This window comes from Tenebrio molitor, chromosome 4 (genome assembly GCF_963966145.1).
Source record: "Tenebrio molitor chromosome 4, icTenMoli1.1, whole genome shotgun sequence".
In the NCBI taxonomy this organism is placed as follows: Eukaryota; Metazoa; Arthropoda; class Insecta; order Coleoptera; family Tenebrionidae; genus Tenebrio; species Tenebrio molitor.
In genome coordinates, this window is record NC_091049.1 from 13679346 (window position 1) to 13692616 (window position 13271).

At 35.9% G+C, this 13271-nt stretch overlaps 1 long non-coding RNA gene and 1 pseudogene across 1 annotated transcript in view; one reads left to right on the forward strand and one right to left on the reverse strand.

Annotated features, from left to right (window-relative positions):
* LOC138128565 (uncharacterized) overlaps positions 1-13271 on the reverse strand; it is a 275295-nt gene that overhangs the window by 113514 nt on the left and 148510 nt on the right. The gene's annotated exons all lie outside the window — the stretch shown is intronic.
* LOC138128140 (armadillo segment polarity protein-like) overlaps positions 11053-13271 on the forward strand; it is a 32934-nt pseudogene continuing 30715 nt past the window's right edge.

A 13271-nucleotide genomic window follows, 5' to 3' on the forward strand; every position in this document is an offset into this window, starting at 1 on the left:
CTCTCCGGTGTTGTTAACATAGAGAGTGTCAGTGGCATAAGTAGTTTACTGAACTTGGACAGTCACCAGATGGAGCTCAAACCAATAGATTTAAATTCGGGAGACTTGAGCATGTTCGATGCCAGCAATTTGTTCAAAACATTCACACAAAATCTCTTGTTGACCGACCTCAACGGTGTCCGATAGGACCAACCGCTACCGCTGTCGATGGGGCAGAACAACACCTTTAAGAATTCTCCCTTCGTGGGGCCAACTACTTCAGATCCTAACAGCGCTCAGCAGTACCATAACTTCCAACAGCAACTGTACGCGACCGGGACAAGGAGCCAAATGGGGGGGCCAAACTATGGGGCCCGGATTCGGACCCCCGCACACTCAACAACCTCCGTACTTTAATCCCAAATAGCAATTGTGGTGCTGAGTGTGTCTAACAGAGTATTTTGGTTTATTTTTGATATAACTAATGAGTAATCTGGCAATAATAACTATGTGAGGTTAATTTTGTACATTTTAGTGTGTACGCATCGAATTCAAGTGCAGTTAAGGGTTGACATCCATTGTTCATGTACAAAGCTGGCTGCCCCCAAGGGCTCTATTCACCTGAATACTTACGCTATTCTGGATTTGTATATTTGCCATAAACTAGAAAGACTTTAGAATAATCACTTGCTTGGTCCTTTTTATGACAGAGATTTCACTATTGATCATATAATTTCTTTCTATCCATCTGTTATTCATTTTATTGTACATTTTATGAGTAATCATGAATGAAATGATAACAATAAAATTCAATATTATATATTCTGTTTTGTTTATATTACCATTTATGTATACATCGGATTCGTCATTCGACTCCGCGGTCAATCGAAACCGCGAAGATTAACAACTAAAAAATTCACTCCCCCAATATTTAAATGACTCGTGGACAATACAACATCCGCGAGTTTTATTTACACTACCTCACATTGGTGTCGGTCTCGAAAACCGGAATACCCCCTCAACCCTCCCCAATAACTAGATTCTCGGTCCCAGGCTAACGAGTACATCTCGAATACCTACATAATTTCACGTCTGAATATGAAATAAATAAAAACGTGAAACCAGACTCTTGTAATACGCACGAAATATCAGAAGAGATTGTAAGAAATATTCAAATACCAATAATTATAAAGTTTATTATTTATTTAGGTAGTAAACAATTCAGGTATAAGTAAACGAGACGTGCTCTCTTATCAACATATGATTCTAAAACTGAACTAGATTCCTGTACACCCTCAACGAGGTGTACCAAAAAACATAACGAGGTAATAAATGCGGGGTCAGGCGGGGGCGACGTATTGGGTTGCCACGTTAATTCCCGAAACCATGATGCCCTCCAGGTGCCCTTCGAACGGTGCATCCAGAATTTCGTACACTCGACCATCCTGACTGTAGGATGTCCTCATACTACTCGTCGTTGCCATTTCTTTACCTGTTCAAACAAATAATTATTAGCCTTTGAAATGGAAGCTTTTGCATTTGTTAGTTATACTTTTACCTATCGGGAACTTTCAAACCTCAACTGACCTAGAGCGTCTCTCATACTCGACAGTCCTTCAGACCTCAACTGACCTTGAGCGCCTGTCAGACTTCAACTAACTTAACATCATTTCAGACCTCAACGAACCTTGAGCGCCTGCTATCACTTCAGACCTCAACTAACCTTGAGCGCCTGCTATCACTTCAACTAACTTAGAGGCCTTTCAGACCTCGCCAACCACAATTTGACGCCAATAATGTGCAGACGCCAGGTCTCCATTATTTTCGTCGCTTTGTGTCTGTTGACCTTCGAAGCTTGGTAACTATCATACAGTAATTTCAACTTACATTAAAGCTCCAACGATTCATCTTATTAACAGCTACAACCGTTTATTATTTATTATGCTGTCCCTCTCTTAGATCCTCAACTTCAGCTTCACGTCGAATCTTGTCGTATCGTTCCTTCTATTGGCGTTGATCGTCTGCTATGTGCTCCTGGATACATTTCTCAATTCCTTGGGAGCCATCCTGTCGATTGTGTCTTGCCAGGAGTTTAACAATTTGGCCTCAGCCACTGGCTTTGCTTATGCTTGGTAACATAAGAGAGTCTGCAACTTTTGCATGAGTGTCCCAAAGTTCTCCCTCAGATTCGACACTCCTTGTAGCTAACATTGTAACAATAGTCTTACTACAACATCCACATTTAATTTGCATTTAATATATACTATATAACAAATTGCATTATATTTTAAAAAAAATCTTAAAAACTCAGGATGTGAACGCGCTACCACGATCAGTTATTAAACGACTGGGGACTCCAAAATAAACATTATGTCTTACATGACACCCAAGTACAGGACTGATTTCACTTTACTCAATTTGACCGGTTCATTAATTGTAACCTTTGTAAAGACCTCTGTCTACAAGTGTCAAAAGGAACCGACATTGAGGCCTATTCTGTAACTTTTATGTTAAAATTGACAGGGATGTTAAAAGTTTAATTATAACAGAAATGTTAAAATTTTAACATGGATGTGTATTCTGTAAGGTAATTTTTAAAGCAACTGTTATAGTTAATTTTTTTAACACGCATGTTAACACTGACAATGTTGTCATATCATACCAATACGTTTCTCCTTTACTATCTCATATCATATCATAGTATCTCTCCTTGTTCTGATATTTAATTTTGACGTCTGTCATCATATTTTTCATTTTCATCATTAAAAGATTCAGAAAATGAGCGTGCGTTCAAGACTACGCATTACAACACGGCAACTAGAAGCTCTTGTTGCCTTCTTGGAGAACAATAAGGAGAATTTGGCGGAAAACAGAAAGCTGTTACAAAATTAAGCTGGGATAGTAGAAAGCAAATTAATAAATTTAAAAGCAATATTAAATAATAACCTTGAAGGTCCAAAGCGCTCAGTAGAAGAGTGGAAACGTGTATTTCACTACTTATTTGTCTTGAAGAAAATATGCTTTTAAGGTCTTTGGGAATCTAAAAGCAGAAGAAGAAATGGTGGTGGGTCAGTCAAGGAAAAACCTCTGACTGATATCAAAGAACTAATTTTAAACATACCTACTAGGTACATACCTACATAGTATTGTTGTAATTGACGATGCACCAAACGTTTCTGAACCTGGACTTAACATAGGCGGAGACATAATAAACCTTGTGGGAGACATAGAAGCAGAAAGAAGTGATAATGAAGATGTTCAAACGTAATTATCTAAATAACAGAACCAAAGCCAGTAACAATGGATGCACCTAATATGACACAACAGGTACCAGAGAGACAAAGAAAACGAAAATTGCCTCAAGTGTCGCTGCAAGACAATTTTAATCCAATTGATCTTATAAAAAGCCAAGAAACATTGGCTTTATTTACGAAAAGTTTAGCTGAAAACATCAGTAACTTGGTCGAAGCTATAAAATATGCCGCCGACAAATTGTAAATTGTAAATCAATGTTAACTGATTTTTCTTCGTGGACCTGGACCTATTAATAATGTGTATTTGTTTTTTTTTCTTCTTTCCAATTAAACTATGTATCTATAAACGCATCTCTTTTCCTTTGTCCTTGAAGGAAAAATATATTTGAGCATTATTTACCATAATGGTTTGCGAAGTTATAAATTCCACCATTTTCTTCTTCATTTATGTCAGGATCAGGCCAAGGAATTCGAAAATGTTGACAGATGTTGCAACTGTAAATGATTTTGGCTGCTTAATGTAATGTAAAAAGTAATGTAAAGTTCTGTCTTTCAGAAGACATCTAAATCTTCCTTTTATTCGAGGAGATAATAATTTATAGCATGATGTTAAATTTTAAAGGCACATAAGGAGAAGTCGTTAATATTTTAACAATAACAGGACATATTAACAGGGTCTGTCAATTTTTTAACATAACATCGTTTTACAAAATACGATTTGCAATTTTAATGGCTATTATTTTATAACATGATGTTTAAAATTAACATATTACTTACAGAATAGGCCTCATTATCTGAATACAACGTATGGAAAGACATCAGCGTCTTCCTAATGGGATGCAATTACACCTTGCTTCCCGTCAGGGCAACCCCCACAGTAAGCACAATTTAAACATGCTTCAACTTCAACATGATTCACAACAAAGCATCTCACGTCGCAATGTCTTCAACTTTCGATAAAGTTTTTGGTTTTTAACTGGAAATCCTGCTTTGTCTCTGAAAATTTACGAACCGTAGTTAACTCATCATGCAATCGAGCCGGTAGTATCCAGTCGCCTTCAGTAATGTCAATTTCATTGATATCAACCGTGACAGGGAAGCGACTGACTGCAGCCACATGTGGCATTCGTGATCCCGGTCTATACTTAATTTCAAAGGTGAACTCCTATACTTGGAGCTATCATCTGCCAATTTGCGGTATTAAATCTTTTTTTTAATGTTGTTCTCAAGGCACTGCAGTCAGTTACTATTTTAAATTGTAAACTTAATAAATACACTGTAAAATGCTGCAAAGCATAAACTACGGCCATTGCTTCGAACTTATACGAATGGTGCTACCGTTGGTACATCCCTGTCTTTTTTTTTCTAAAATAAGCTACAACTAGTTGCACTCCTTCTAGGTAGGTACGTTTGTACTCTCAGCTAGCGAACTCGCATCAGCATGTACTCTAAATTCGGTCGGTAACAATGATTTGAACACCGTTAGCACCGGCCTAGAAGTTAATAACGTTTTGACTCGTTTTAACGCACATTACTATCATATTTATTATAACGAATATTGAGGCCTATTCTGTAACTTTTATGTTTAAAATTGACAGGGATGTTAAAAGTTTAATTATAACAGAAATGTTAAAATTTTAACATGGATGTGTATTCTGTAAGGTAATTTTTAAAGCAACTGTTATAGTTAATTTTTTTAACACGCATGTTAACACTGACAATGTTGTCATATCATACAAATACGTTTCTCCTTTACTATCTCATATCATATCATAGTATCTCTCCTTGTTCTGATATTTAATTTTGACGTCTGTCATCATATTTTTCATTTTCATCATTAAAAGATTCAGAAAATGAGCGTGCGTTCAAGACTACGCATTACAACACGGCAACTAGAAGCTCTTGTTGCCTTCTTGGAGAACAATAAGGAGAATTTGGCGGAAAACAGAAAGCTGTTGCAAAATTAAGCTGGGATAGTAGAAAGCAAATGAATAAATTTAAAAGCAATATTAAATAATGATCTTGAAGGTCCAAAGCGCTCAGTAGAAGAGTGGAAACGTGTATTTTACTACTTAATCGTCTTGAAGAATTATACAGACAAAATAGTATCAACAAAAATATGCTTTTAAGGTATTTGGAGATTTAAAAGCAAATACCAGAAGAAATGCTGGTGGGTCAGTCAAGCAGAAACCTCTGACTGATATCGACGAACCAATTTTAAACATGCGACATACGTAGTATTGTTGTAATTGACGATGCACCAAACGTTTCTGAACCTGGAGTTAACATAGGCGGAGATACAATTAACCTTGTGGGAGACATAGAAGCAGAAGGAACTGATAATGAAGATGTTCAAACATATTATTAAATTATCTAAATAACAGAACCAGAGCCAATAACAATGGATGCACCTAATGACACAACAGGTACCAGAGAGACAAAGAAAACGGAAATTGCCTCAAGTAGTCAAGTGTCGCTGCAAGACAATTTTAATCCAGTTGGTATTATAAAAAGCCAAGAAACATTGGCTTCATCCACGAAAAGTTTAGCTGAAGCCATCAGTGACTTGGTCGAAGCTATAAAATATGCCGCCGACAAATTGTAAATCAATGTTAACTCATTTTTCATCGTATACCTATTAATGTTTGTTTGTTTTTTCTTCTTTTAAATTAAACCATGTATCTGTAGACGCATCTCTTTTCCTTTGTTCTTGAAGAAAAAATTATTTTGAGCATTATTTATCATAATTGTTGCAAAGTTATAATTTCTACAATTTTCTTGTTCATTTATATGAGGATCAGGCCAAGGAACTCGAAAATGTTGACACATGTTATGAAGCACTCCGCAACTGTAAATTATTTTGGCTGCTTAATGTATCAACCTAATATTAGGGTGTCCAGAAAGTTCTGAGCGTTTTTGTGGTATTCTGTTTCTCGATATAAAATAAATGTAAAATCAATTGGTAATTTTTGTTAGTTTTTTAAAAGATGAAGTACACTTGTCCATAAACAATTTGACGTGTCTCAATTAAATAATTTTCAATTGGTTATATTCTGGTAATTGATTGTTTACATGGAAAAAGAACGAAATCGTAATTTAATGTTATATGAATTTAAATGTGGACTTTCAGCGGCAGCAGCGAGAAGAAATATATGCAGAATTGAAGGTGAGGGGACGGTAAAACAGTATACTTGTCGGTGATGGTTTGCGAAATTTCTGAATGGGGAAGAAGGTCTTAAAGATAAGAGTCGTTCGGGACGAAAGAACCCATCTTCTATCGTTCTGGATTTGAGTTTTTGGGACAAAGATGGTTGGAAGTCATTGACAATAACGGCGAATATTTAGTTTAATTGTTTAATTTTTTAAGTAATAGATATTTATTTATTTTTATCTGTTTTTCTAAAAAACGCTCAGAAATTTCTGGACACCCTAATATAAAAAGTAATGTAAAGTTTTGTCTTTCAGAGACATCTAAATCTTTCTTTTAGTCGACCAGATAATAATTTATAACAAGATGTTAAATTTTAAAGGCACATAAGGAGAAGTGGTTAAAATTTTAATAGTAACAGGACATATTAACAGGGTCGATTAATTTTTTAACATAACATCGTTTTACAGAATACGATTTGCGATTTTAATGGCTGTTATTTTATAACATGATGTTTAAAATTAACATATTACTTACAGAATAGGCCTCATTAAGCTATATTTTATCATTTATAATTAATTCATTCATTTTTTTCACCTATCACGTTATACAGGGTCTCTATAAATGATTGTCGGGTCCAGCCAGCCATGGAAACTTGTCAAATTTTGAATGTGCCGCTTTGTTCGGCAAATAATGAATGTCACATTTTCAGGTTAGGTTGTTGGCTTTTAACCAGAGACAAGTTTCAACTGTGCTTTACTCTTGCTAACATTAATGTATTTATTATTTAATATCAACACCAACAGGGGAACCATTATTGCCCCCATCGTACCGCCGCACACTGTACAGGAATTGGTATGAGAACAAATCCAAACAGATAAATATTGAGAACACCTTGTCCCCGTATACCACAATACAATACTTGATACTGCCTTTTTGTCTGCTTTAGTGCTTTCACATTCCTTGTTTTATGCTAGTGGTAAATACGACCTATACTGAATTGTCGAATATGGTATTGACTCCCATTTTTTCTTCCAATATAAATAACAGTGTTTTTCATAACAAATAAGTCTTCCTGGTTTTTCAATAAAATCAAATGTATTCAACAACATAATTTACAACACTAAGTAACGATAACAAATAGGTATTTTTTTTATAAAATAGATTGAGAATATCCCCCATTAACTTCTAAACACTTGACAATTCTTCATTTATTTTCAAAAATATTTTGCAGCATTTCTTAGTTAAGGGTATAGCAACACTGCTATCCACAGTTCCACACAACAATTTTCAAAACATGTAAAGGAGTCTCTACAAATTGGTGTGGATTCTCAGCACTCCAAATTCTGAAATTGAGATGATTTTCAAACTGATTACATTATTAAACACAAACTTGATAATCTGCAGGTTGGAGTTCTTGTACAACACTAATTTTATAAAGATGCAGTTGTAGCCTATTTTTAATGATTTTGTGACAAGTGCATCATGGTACACCAGATTGTTGAGATAAACAGACTATGGATATCTGTAGAGTCTTTTCCACCATTTCTTTCAAATCCTCGAGTATTTCATCAGATACTGGTGGTCGTCCTAATGATTTACCCTTGCTAATTGTCCTGATTGTTAAAAATCTGTTCACAATTCCCTTGAATCATCTTGAATGTTGTTCAGATATTTTGATGGAATTCATTTTTACAAACAGATAATTCCCCATTACTAAACCTTCCATTTCGAAAGTAAAAAACAACAATGAACGTGTTCTATTCAACAGAATAAACCATTGCAAAGAAAATAAAGCTAAAATAAAACATAAAACATTAAAGCATAACGTTACAAATTTTGCCAGTGTATTTACCTCTAAAAGCGGACGTACTTGCAATTTTGATTGAAAAATACAGATTTTTGGTGTATATTAACTGTGATTAACTGCGATAAAACGAATATAAGGAACCAAAACTCGACTGACAAGCGCAAACGAAACGTCATTCACTAATGTCAGAAGTGACCGTGAAAACGAACTAGAATTTGGCATCGGTTTCAAAAAAGCGGAACAGTAAATTTTTTTTCCAAGGCTGGCTTGACCAGACAATCATTTATAGATACCCTGTACAAGCCGAGAACAACAACAAGCTTGTGAATTTTGATTTTCTTTTTGATTATATCGTAGGACCAATAAACCGAAATTACTTGTTCTCCGTATTAATGTCTCGCTAATAATTACTTACTCAATTTTGTAAACATAGAATTTGGAGTTTTCGCTCATAGGTTTGTACTTTACACTAAGATATAATGGAACCAGAAATATAGTGATTTTATGGACTCTGGTCGATAATTTCTTTTACAATTTTGGGGTCACTTTTATTACCAACTTGAAGAGAGTTATAAATCTTCTATGACAGAGGGTTTTGAGCCGTCTGAAAATGGACCATCGGAGACAAAGATAGGTAGAGCGCAGTCGCGCGACGAGCGCCAGAAGTTTATTGCTCTGCCATAACTGACCCTCTCAAGTTAATGTACTCCATCCCTCATAAAATCACTATATTTCTGGTTCCACTATAATAATCACTCTGGATCACTACTTAATTAGGGTCCATTTCATTTTTTTTTTTTGAGCTGAGGCGATTAATTATTGAACCCCAGCTGGGTAATAAATGTTATAATTATCGAACTCCTGCATATTAAACTGTTACAGTTTTAGTTTTTGAATTCATTCTGTAACACCCAGCCGAACAATAACGAGCTGAATTTGGAGTGTAAAGTTTTCTTTCGTTTAAAATATAATTAATTCCCTATACCTACTACAATTTCTTTCCGTTGTCTTATACCTATTCGAATTTTGATGAATTTTGTGTAAGAAATTATAAAAGTATGTAATAAAAGACGTGCTTCATGAACAAACTTTAGTTCAAAACTAATCTTAAACACACCATCTCACTATTTTATATAGCGAGTCAGTCATAATATTTGACCCTTCGTTAGGGTTGACATCGAGCAAAAAAACCCAATTAAGCCAGCTGCAGCTATACAGCGTGAATTCGAAATACGTCACAATCTTGCAACCCCAGGATCTTCAAACCAATTGTAAACATCCTGTGCATTGAGTTTTGGGTTATAGATCCGCATAAGGGCAGAAAAGCAATGTAAACTTCAACCACAAAAGTTGAGTACGCCACTGATATCACGTTAGGACGGATAGTAAGATATAAAAAGTTATCGAGTGCAACGCAAAAAAGGTGCAAAAAGTTTTGTTACGCGGGTGCTAGTACCGCGTGCACCTTCGGCTATTGTTTGTTTCGAATTTTGTGTCTCAGTGTGCCATTATCATGGAAAATTATACCAACAGTGAAATGACCGATCTGATACTTTGTTACGAAAGTGCAGATGGTGTTGGGCCGGGCTTTGTATAGCGAAAAGTTTCCGGCGCGTCGTGTTCCGCATTCGCAAACATTTCTGGTTGTTGTCTACGGGAAAATGGTACTTTTCGATTGCATTCGTCAGCAAGAGTTTTGTGAGTGATTCGAATGTGCGTCGATGAATCTGATTTTATGCGAATAGTGTTGTTAACGGAGTTTTTAACTCATATTCATCAGCGCAAATCCCGGACGATGCAACAAGTTTTGCAAGGGTTTGGGACAATCTACATCGAAGGGCACAGCCGTGTTTAAAAATTGTGTCTAATAAAATTGTACGGTAGTTGTGGTTGTTGCTTTGACTTTTCCTTTCACTTGGTTTTCACTCTTACACGTTTTTGCGGCTGTGTTTAAAGTGTTTTTCGGATATTTCATTGAAAACAAGGTTTTGTTACTGCCGGTTTTTAAATCGTTTTTGCGAATATTCATGTTTGGATTTATTAGATCGTTCAGAAGCGTCTCGTTCGGGATGGAATTAAGTTAAATTGGAAAATTGGACTTTATGAATTTAAAATGTTTAACCACATTTTCGGTTTATTCACTTCCTGAATATCCTGGGGTTTTAAGATTGTGACGTATTTTGAATTCACCCTGTATAATTCAAAAATACACAAAAGTACGTGATAACTTATAATATACCATAAACATTAACCAAACTAGATTCTGTGATATTATTAACACTATTTCCTATTCCACAAAAAATAAACGAGGTAATTATTAGGGGGCCAGCGGGCGAGTCGTATTGGGTTCCCGCAAGTTAGCGCTCAGATGTTGTCGGAGTCCGATTTCCTTACATTTGTTCGGTTAATTATAATAAAATATTAACCAGTCAAGTCTTTGAAAATACCCGTAATACCCGTCAGTCTGGTCACAACAATTTTCGAGAAATTCTACAACTTCCTAAATAGCCCGGCAAATCAAGAAATTGGCACATTTGTTTAATAGCTCTCAGCACGTCCCGGCCTAATTCCGTCGGCACTACCCCACGGTCTAAACAGTGCAAAAATAGCGAACATTTACTTAGTGACCTAGTGCAGAGTGATAAGTGATAACACCAGCAATAGTTATTAACACAATCTTTTTTACACCATTGGATGAATATTAGTTTTAATTTTTTTTTGTCTCTATCTAAAATAAATTAATGGTTGGTCCAAGAGACCAGTTTTAATGATTCACAATATTTAAAAATTTACTTAGTCATAATTCGTAACGAAATATTATGCTTGCGTATCAAAAAAAAGAAGCTCCACGACATGCCATCATGAACAGCTCTCAAATGGTGGCCGCTTTAGTGAGAGCTATTTCCAATTCTAATGACTTAGAAACCACCAAAGGCGTAGTCGGCACTTTGTACAAATTATCACACCATCGTCAAGGGGTCTTGGCCATTTTCAAAAGTGGCGGCATTCCCGCTTTGGTTAAGCTCCTGAGTTCGCCCGTTGAAAGTGTATTCTTTTATGCCATTACAACATTGCACAATTTACTTCTTCATCAAGACGGTTCCAAAATGGCAGTACGTCTCGCTGGTGGTTTACAGAAAATGGTTGCGTTCTTGCAGAGGAACAACGTAAAATTTCTGGCGATCGTCACCGATTGCTTACAGATTTTGGCGTACGGTAATCAAGAAAGTAAATTAATCATCTTCGCGTCACAAGGACCAATAGAATTCGTCAGAATCATAAGGTCTTACGATTACGACTACTGTGGACTACCTCACGTGTGTTGAAGGTAAGCAATTACTCAAATACATTTTCAGTTTGTAGATGTATTTCGTTTTATTTACCTCCCTTCCAGGTTTTATCGGTTTGCCCCAGCAACAAGCCCGCAATCATAGAGGGGGGAGGAATGCAGGCCCTCGCCATGCACTTGGACAATCCAAGCGGTCGACTGGTCCAGAACTGTCTGTGGACTTTACGTAATTTATCCGACGCAGCAACCAAAGCTGACGGCTTGGAAGGCTTGCTCAGTTCGCCAGTGCAAGTCCTAAGCTCCCAGGACGTTCACGTGGGCACTTGCACCTCAGGAATCCTATCCAACCTGACGTGCAACAATCAACGTAACAAAGGCACTGTCTGCCAAGTGAGCGGCGGTGATGCTCTCGTACGCACAATTGCGAGCGCCGAAGATCGCGAGGAGATCACGGAACCCGCAGTTTATGCCTTGTGACATGTGGAATCAGAAATGGCAGTCAGGTTGAATTACGGCATTCAGCTCATCGTAAAATTGTCAAATCCGCCATCACGTTGGCCCCTAGTCAAGGCCGTCATTGGTCTTATTAGAAATCTGGCGTTGCGTCCAGCCAATCATGCCCCAGTAAGGGAATACGGCGCTATACGTCATGTCGTGCAGTTGCTCATGAGGGCTTTTCAGGATACCCAAAGTGTAAGTAGACTTACCTAAAGTTGTAAACTAAGTTCCACAGTTATTAGAAGAACTAAAACACTAGTCCGGTCTGTAGGGGATTTTGCCTTACAAAAGGTGGGGTAGTAATGATTTTTAAATATGTTGTTTGAGTAGCGACCCTGATGAAAAATACAAGTTTTCGACCTTGGGGGCGGAGAGCGCGAGCCGCCATCTTGAATTAAAGGTACAAAAAACTAGTTTTCACAGAATAACTCAGTAACCGTTCACTATATGAGAAAAATGTTCAAGCAAAAGTTATAAAGGGTAAAATTTTGCAACTTTTTTGTATTTATACTTTTCTTGTACTCGTAAGTTTAATAAGGACTGAGATACAATCGACAAAAAATGCAATTTTCCGAAATTTGTGCTCAAAAAAACGTCAAACTTTATTGTTAGAAAATTTTGCAAATGATCAAATCAAATATTTTGTGTAATAAATAACTATCAATAATTGAATTTATCAATATTTTTAGTACTAGCGTATATGAAAGTTTATTTGGAAAAGTGATACGAGGATGAACTAAAAAAATAAACTATTTTGATTTTTTTTTTAAATTGTATCATATTAATAAAATTGGATCGAGCAACATTTGTTTATACCTGCTCTCGACCATATTTACACCAAAACACGTTAACAATGCGATGAAACTTGAATTGAAATGTTCATAATAAAATACATTAGTAGGAGCTAACAATACATATTGATAAATTCAATTATGTTTTAAATATAATACATGTAGTATATGCCCGTTTGCACCACATATCAGTTTAATAAATATTAACTAATGTAGTATTAAATTTAATAAATACCTAAATAATTATATTATTGCACCATCACAAAATGAACGAGTATTAACTAATATTTTAGTAAATGATTTTTTAATTCGAAAAGATGTCTAGAGACATTTTTTTGCGTCATATATTTACAATTTGAGAGGTATATTTCAAATTTCGACAATGGAAGCATCAAAAAAACGAAAACGTGGGGCAAATTTTTCCCCTTTTGAAAAAAGCACTCTTTTAAACTTGGTGCATAAATACATATAAAAATATTGTTTCCAACAATAAAACCGATGC